Source organism: Convolutriloba macropyga, unplaced genomic scaffold (genome assembly GCF_964194025.1).
Source record: "Convolutriloba macropyga unplaced genomic scaffold, txConMacr16.3 SCAFFOLD_1222, whole genome shotgun sequence".
NCBI classification, from domain to species: domain Eukaryota; kingdom Metazoa; phylum Xenacoelomorpha; order Acoela; family Convolutidae; genus Convolutriloba; species Convolutriloba macropyga.
Window position 1 is genome coordinate 7281 of NW_027451638.1, and position 8832 is coordinate 16112.

At 43.7% G+C, this 8832-nt stretch overlaps 1 pseudogene; it reads left to right on the top strand.

The window, feature by feature from the left end:
* Positions 1 to 8367: 8367 nt before the first annotated feature.
* Positions 8368 to 8519, top strand: LOC142356858 (5.8S ribosomal RNA; annotated as a pseudogene).
* The last annotated feature ends 313 nt before the right edge of the window (positions 8520 to 8832 follow it).

An 8832-nucleotide genomic window follows, 5' to 3' on the forward strand; every position in this document is an offset into this window, starting at 1 on the left:
TCGAGCCTTGGGAAAGCTAGATCGAGCAGGACTGAAGCTAAACGATAGACCGAGAGGTCTGTCTGGTCCTCCTAGAGAGGCCAAGAGAAAGTACGAGAAGCTAACTAAAGCTTGATCGGGCCTTCAGCAAGCACGACCGAGCTGTACCGGAGCTAACACTAAGACCGAGGGGTCTTAGAGAGCCCTCTAGCAGGGCGAATAGAGCTAGATCGAGCCTTGGGAAAGCTAGATCAAGCAGGACTGAAGCTAAACGATAGACCGAGAGGTCTGTCTGGTCCTCCTAGAGAGGCCAAGAGAAAGTACGAGAATCTAACTAAAGCTTGATCGGGCCTTCAGCAAGCACGACCGAGCTGTACCGGAGCTAACACTAAGACCGAGGGGTCTTAGAGAGCCCTCTAGCAGGGCGAATAGAGCTAGATCGAGCCTTGGGAAAGCTAGATCGAGCAGGACTGAAGCTAAACGATAGACCGAGAGGTCTGTCTGGTCCTCCTAGAGAGGCCAAGAGGAAGTACGAGAAGCTAACTAAAGCTTGATCGCGCCTTCAGCAAGCACGATTGAGCAAGACCGGAGCTAACACTAAGACCGAAGTGTCTTAGAGAGCCCTCTAGTGGGGCGAATAGAGCTAGATCGAGCCTTGGGAAAGCTAGATCGAGTAAGATTGAAGCTGAAAGAGTGTCAGAGGAGCAAATGAACCTCCAAAAAGTGAAAATCAAATTTTAGAAAAAAACACAAGTTAAATACTGCATGGACAGTAATTCTATGTGTGGGGCATTATTAGGGAGAGGTGTCTTGTCAAAATATGGCTGGACTAAAGACCTCAACCCGGATAGGGTGGAAGGCCCTATGATTGGTCTGTTACTAATCGGTGACCGATAAAGACCTGACCAAGGCCTGTAGTAAGCTTGGTTAGGCATTACAGAAGATAACACTAAGACCGAGGGGTCTTAGAGAGCCCTCTAGCGGGGCGAATAGAGCTTGATCAAGCCTTGGGCAAGCTAGATCGAGCAGGACTGAAGCTAAACGATAGACCGAGAGGTCTGTCTGGTCCTCCTAGAGAGGCCAAGAGAAAGTACGAGAATCTAACTAAAGCTGGGTCGGGCCTTCAGCAAGCACGACCGAGCAGTACCGGAGCTAACACTAAGACCGAGGGGTCTTAGAGAGCCCTCTAGTGGGGCGAATAGAGCTAGATCGAGCCTTGGGAAAGCTAGATCGAGCAGGACTGAAGCTAAACGATAAACCGAAAGGTCTGACGGGTCCTCATAAGAGGCATGGAGAAAGATCTGATACTAAAGTACCTCTCGGAAGTAATAAAATATGCCTGATGAAGCCGGGTATGATGTTTGTTGTTTGATGGCATTCATCGATTAGGTCTGGTGGATTCCCCATTACTCCGAGTGGTACTAGTAGAGGCTCCTACAGGGGTGAGCAAAGCGAGATCAAGCCTTAGGCAAGCTAGATCGAGCAGAACTGAAGCTGAAAAGCAAAATAAATGACAGGTCTGTCCAAATCAATAAACTTGAAATCCAGTGTGGTCACCACGGGTCACGAGGTGAATTCCTAGCGATTGTCTGCTGAACGTATAGGAAGGCCCGAAACGAACGATAATTTCATTGCACAGTGGAGATACTATACGTTCAGGAGTAGCATACATCGGGTTTGATCTATGATCATGTCTGGTCTCCGAGGATCCACCGGGTTACCAACTGGCACCGCTGTACTGGGTGTAAAACTGGGCCACCTGAAGTCCCGGGTGTAAAACTAGGTGCCTCTGTGCCAAAGTAGCGGCTTGCGTAGTGCATTATGCCTCCGGCTTGCGAAATGGTTATAAGCAATAACAACAGGACGCCGCGGGGTGTTCACTTAAAGGAGTAACGTTCTCTCAAGGGAGGGGATCTAAAAATCTTGATAAAACATTTATTCTATGCAAAATTTGTGCGCAAATTTTGCAAAGTAAAAAGCTGCACTGTAGCAAATTCTATGTGTGTAGCATTATTAGGGAAGTGTTGTTTGATGGCACCTCTCTACTTGATGCACCAAAGAACTACCTTGATGGCTCATGACCGCTGGTAATCTGTCGTCGCTAGTAGTTCGGAACTGAGAACAAATATGTTCGCAAATTACAACAATTATACAGCATATTGCTGAATAAAGCAGAACCGAATAATACTCAGTGACTTTACACCAAGACTGACTAATGTCTGGATTGTATCGTCCTACTCGAGTAAGGCGAAGAAAAGCTAGAAAGATACGCTTTTCACAAAGCAGGCTTAATGCATGCAAACCAAGGAGGAAGGAGTGATGCCCCTCCTTATAATAAGCAGAACCAAATAAAGAACAGACAGCATCATCTGTACAGTGACCAAGAAGAGGTGAAACTTCTGTATGTGAAAAGGCAATTTGAGCGAGATTTATTAGCAGACTAGTATTATGTTGTTTCTAGTAGGCGAAAGCCGAAACATCAACATGTGAAAATCTGATATTAAATCCTCAATCATTTTCCCTAGTATTATACAGCTATGAGTAACCTTAATTGGACACGGCAATTATTGCTGACCGGTGAAACTTTCGCATGGGAAAGACACACACACTTCTTGACAAAGCAATAAGTATTATGCTGTTTCTAGTACGCGAAAGCAGAAACATCAGCATGTGAAAGTTGTGAAGTTGAAGAATTTTTGTGTTGAGTACGATGTTGTTACTAGTAACCATGTCGACAGCTGAGAACTGTTCTCTAACCAATAGAAGGTGAAACTTCTGTATGTGAAAAGGCAATTTGAGCGAGATTTCTTAGCAGACTAGTATTATGTTGTTTCTAGTAGGCGAAAGCCGAAACATCAACATGTGAAAATCTGATATTAAATCCTCAATCATTTTCCCTAGTATTATACAGCTACTAGTAGCCGTAATTGGTCAGGGAAACATTGTTGACCGGTGAAACTTCACATGGGAAAGACACACAAATTACTTGACAAAACAATAAGTATTATGCTGTTTCTAGTATGCGAAAGCAGAAACATCAGCATGTGAAAGTTGTGAAGTTGAAAAGTTTTTGTGTTGAGTACGGTGTTGTTACTAGTAACCATGTCGACAGCTGGAAAGCTGTTCTCTAACCAATAAAAGGTAAAACTTCTGTATCTGAAGAGGCGGCGTGATTGAGATTTTTAACAGACTAGTATTATGTTGTTTCTAGTAGGCGAGAGCCGAAACATCGACATGTGAACATCTGGTTTTTAAATCATGAGTCAATTCTCCCTAGTATGATACAGTTGTTAGCCGGTATTGGTAACAGTAGAACAGAGATTTGGAGGGCAAAACCTGCTCATGGGAAATGCTCACAGAGCGCTATCTACCAGTACACATAGTATTATGCTGTTTCTAGTACGCGCGAGCCGAAACATCAGCATGTGAAATGTGTAATCGTGGGTAACTCTAAGTGTGTAGAGTACTGTGTAGTAACTAGTAGCCATGCCAAAGCATGCATTGAAACTCTTCGTGATTTAAAAAGCTCAAAGCAAGATTGACGAGGCCGCAAGGCTATGTCTTTCTAAATTCGAACAAATCGAAAGATTGTTCAAAGTACAATTAAACTGATTGATCCTGTCAGTTGCCATATGCTTGTCTGAAAGACTAAGCCATGCATGTGCAAGCGAAGCTTGAAAAAGTGGAACCGCGAATGGCTCATTAAATCAGTTACTATCTATTAGTTGATTTGCAAGCTAAATGAATAACTGCGGTAACCCTGCAGCTAATGCATGCTGATTGTCCGACACTGTCGGAGACTTTTACAAGACTACACCGGGTGATTTGCTAAGTACAGACACATCCCGTGATGAGTCCTAGTAACTGAAAGATCCCAGATAGCTTCGGCTTGGGGACGGAACTTCCGAATTTCTGACCTATCAACCTATGATGGTAGTGTAACGGACTACCATGGTTGTGACGGGTAACGGGGAATCAGGGTTCGATTCCGGAGAGGGAGCCTTAGAAACGGCTACCACATCCAAGGAAGGCAGCAGGCACGCAAATTACCCACTCTCCGCACGAGGAGGTAGTGACTAGAAATAATGATATGAACCTTTATGGTTTGTAATCAGAATGGAATGGACTTAAAAGCTCCATTGATGAACGAGTAGAGGGCAAGTCTGGTGCCAGCAGCCGCGGTAATACCAGCCTCTACAAGCGTATGCAATAGTTGCTGCGTTTAAAAAGCTCATAGTTGGATCTGTTTGAGTAGAACGGCAACATGGTCTTCAGTTAAATCTGTTGACTCGTTCCGCTCATCCTTCGCATCGAAGAAATAGTTTGCACTTAAATGTGACGAACTGTGGAAACGGTGTTTTCACCCTGAGAAAATTAGAGTGTTCAAAGCATCCTTTGGGATCGAATAATAAAGCATGGAATAATGGAGAATGACCCGCTACTCGATTGATGCCGGTTGGCTGAGTGCGGTAATGATTGAAAGGAACAGACGGGGGCATTTGTATTGCTACGTTAGAGGTGAAATTCTTGGATCGTGGCAAGACAAACTACTGCGAAAGCATTTGCCAAGAATGTTTTCATTAATCAAGAACGAAAGTCAGAGTATTGAAGAGGATTAGATACCCTCGTAATTCTGACCATAAACTATACCAACCTACAATTTGTCAAAGTCGATCTTGACTTGGCAAGAGATTAACCGGGAAACCAAAGTTTATTGGTTCCGGGGGAAGTATGGTTGCAAAATCGAAACTTAAAGGAATTGACGGAAGGGCACCACCAGGAGTGGAGCCTGCGGCTTAATTTGACTCAACACGGGAAAACTCACCCGGTCCAGACATCTTAAGGATTGACAGATTGAATATCTTTCATGATTATATGGGCGGTGGTGCATGGCCGTTCTTAGTTAGTGGAGTGATCTGTCTGGTTAATTCCGATAACGAACGAGATCTTCTCCATCTAAATAATGAAATTCACTATATGTGAATTCAAACACTTCTTAGAGGAACTATGCGGAATTAAATACCGCAGATGAAGTGAGGCTATAACAGGTCTGTGATGCCCTTAGATGTTCTGGACTGCACGCGCGCTACACTGTGTACTTTTAGATTGAGTACTCAGCCCTTGGTCCGAAATGGACTGGGCAATCAGAGAAAAGTACAGCGCTTCAAGGGGATCGTCTGTTGTAACTTGCAGACGTGAACCAGGAATTCCTGGTACTTATGAGTCAACAACTCATAGGGATTACGTCCCTGCCCTTTGTACACACCGCCCGTCGCTACTACTGATTGGATAGTTAAGCAAGAATTGCAAATTCCTACTGTTGGGACTTCGGTCTCCGGCAACGGGATGAAGCGGATCGAGCTTAATTGTCTAGAGGAAGTAAAAGTCGTAACAAGGTTTCCGTAGGGGAACCTGCGGAAGGATCAGTGATTGATTCCTTCGGGCATGGCTGCTGGTAGAGGCCATGTCTGTAGTGCGCATGACGCTCTGTCGCTAGAGATTGCTTGGCAACCAATCTCGAATTATGTATCGAGCTCAAAAACTACTTGTGTGGATACATAGTTCAGCAGTCATGGCAAGGGACTGCTTAAAGGGAGACTAGTTAGCAAAAGCAGCCTAGCAGAACTGCAGCTATCTAGATCTCAGAAGCTGGGTTATAGAAGCCCAGCTATAGACTTGTGAATGAGAAAGGCCTAAAAAGGTCCACAAGTCGCGTGGTTAGAACCGACACGCAAAAATCCCAGCGAGTGACAGAGCGTTGCGCTGTTCAGTGGGAAAGAGTTGAGCTACTCGGGGCGCCCACTGAACTTGCTCCGAGCCAAAGGCTCGAAAAAACACAGCTTAGCCTCAGATCCTTTACATAGAAGGCTAGCTAAAATAAACTTACCTTGGACGAGGGTAAAGTTTAGTCAGTTCTTAGGGGAGAGTAATCCACAGCTTCTCGCCCTCTGAACATTCTCCCAGATATGTAGGTCTGGGAGAGTCTCCTCCTGTTCTTCGGAATCTGGAGGTAGACAAAGACAGTACGATACGATCTTGCATCGGGATGACTAACCGATAATGATCATAATCTGACAATTTTTCCGGCTTGAGGCACCGGAGTCAGATTAAAGACACATACTGAACTAAAGGCGTATGTGCAAAGCTTGTCGGAGTGTAGAGAGTCAAGCTGAGTTGACTCGTCACGTGGTGATGACAACAGCCATGTGCAAAACACTCACAACTTTATCGTCTATGTGGAAAAGGTTGCTAACAGCGCTCTCTATGAGAGGCCCTCGCATATAACTATACGAGGAAAAGGCGATAGAGTTGTTTGAATGTGGGGCAGGTTCATCGACAAGCTAAGTTGATCACATTCTTGTTGTGGCATCCTACTAGAATTGGTCACGGTCTGCACCAACTCTCCCCAAGTTGGCCAGACTTAAAACTAGAAATAAGGTTTGCAGCTATGTGAACCTAGAAACTGTAAAGGAGTTGAAAGAACTTAAAGGAATTGAAAGAGGCCTTGAGGTATATCCTCTTGGTAAAGACCCACAAAAGCTCACAAAAGTGGCTTCGAAGGGCAAAACTGGTTCATCCAAAACAATTGGAGAGCTTAAAGCAGAACCAATTCGAATGAAACACTATTGGTGAAACTTCATCATGAGAACGTCACAAGCTGATCACGCTCTATGATATGACTAGTATTATGTTGCTTCTAGTAGGCTAAGCGCAAGCCGAAACATCAACATGTGAAAGTCGTAGAATTTTGCAATCAAACTGTGGCTAGTACTGTGATGTTACTAGTAACCTGGTGTTCCGTCATATGGCCAAGAGAGCATTTGAAGGCGAAACTTCTGCATGGGAAAGCTGCATCATGATCAAAATTTTATATCGAGTATTATGTTGACGTTAGTAGGCCTTGGCCGAAAACGCAGCATGTGAAAGGTATAGATAAAAGTTATTGTTGCAGTCAGTACTGTGTAGTTACTAGTAGCTGGATTTAAGCTCAAAATGAGACACTGTTGGTGAAACTTCATCATGAGAATGTCACAAGCTGATCAAGCTCTATGATATGACTAGCATTATGTTGCTTCTAGTAGGCTAAGCGCAAGCCGAAACATCAACATGTGAAAGTCGTAGAATTTTGCGATCAAATTGTGGCTAGTACTGTGATGTTACTAGTAACCTTGTGTTACGTCATATGGCCAAGAGAGCATTTGAAGGCGAAACTTCTGCATGGGGAAGCTGCATCATGAACAAAAGTTTATATCGAGTATTATGTTGACATTAGTAGGCCCTGGCCGAAAGCGCAGCATGTGAAAGGTATAGATAAAAGTTATCGTTGCAGTCAGTACTGTGTAGTTACTAGTAGCTGGATTTAAGCTCGAAATGAGACACTGTTGGTGAAACTTCATCATGAGAACGTCACAAGCTGATCACGCTCCATGATATGACTAGTATTATGTTGCTTCTAGTAGGCTAAGCGCAAGCCGAAACATCAACATGTGAAAGTCGTAGAATTTTGCGATCAAATTGTGGCTAGTACTGTGATGTTACTAGTAACCTTGTGTTACGTCATATGGCCAAGAGAGCATTTGAAGGCGAAACTTCTGCATGGGGAAGCTGCATCATGAACAAAAGTTTATATCGAGTATTATGTTGACGTTAGTAGGCCCTGGCCGAAAGCGCAGCATGTGAAAGGTATAGATAAAAGTTAGCGTTGCAGTCAGTACTGTGTAGTTACTAGTAGCTGGATTTAAGCTCGAAATGAGACACTGTTGGTGAAACTTCATCATGAGAACGTCACAAGCTGATCACGCTCTATGATATGACTAGTATTATGTTGCTTCTAGTAGGCTAAGCGCAAGCCGAAACATCAACATGTGAAAGTCGTAGAATTTTGCAATCAAACTGTGGCTAGTACTGTGATGTTACTAGTAACCTTTTCTTACGTCATATGGCCAAGAGAGCATTTGAAGGCGAAACTTCTGCATGGGGAAGCTGCATCATGAACAAAAGTTTATATCGAGTATTATGTTGACGTTAGTAGGCCCTGGCCGAAAGCGCAGCATGTGAAAGGTATAGATAAAAGTTATCGTTGCAGTCAGTACTGTGTAGTTACTAGTAGCTGGATTTAAGCTCGAAGTGAGACACTGTTGGTGAAACTTCATCATGAGAACGTCACAAGCTGATCACGCTCTATGATATGACTAGTATTATGTTGCTTATAGTAGGCTAAGCGCAAGCCGAAACATCAACATGTGAAAGTCGTAGAATTTTGCGATCAAACTGTGGCTAGTACTTTGATGATGCTTGTAGCCAACCGAATTGGTTGAAAAGCCCAATAAGTAAGCTAACTTGGGAGAGCTTGTTGGAAACCAAATGCTACTAGATTGGTCCAAATACATCCTTCAACAGGGGATCACTTGGCTCGCTTTACGAAGAGGAGCACAGCTATATGTGTTAATTCGGTATGAATCGCAAGATTTGTTTACCGACCTCTCTAACGCAAAAGGCGGTCTCGGCTTCGGCTGTTGACTGCGTCCGATTCAGGGTTATATAACTCTCGATTGAACACATTGATGTTCTATTGTTGGTGCTTCCAATAAAATTGGAACACTTAAAGCAGAACCGATTCAAATAATAGCATTCTGATCAATGATTGCATTCCTTGATCAAGAACTGCTGGAGTCATTGTGATGGCGAATTTTCTTCATAAGAAAATTGCAAAGAGACGGAACTTAATGAGACTAGTATTATGTTGTTTCTAGTAAGCGGAAGCTGAAACAGCAACATGTGAAAATCAAGTTTTGTTCAATGATCTCGAGGCGATAAGTACTATGAAGCAACTAGTAGCCTAAGCATGACTCA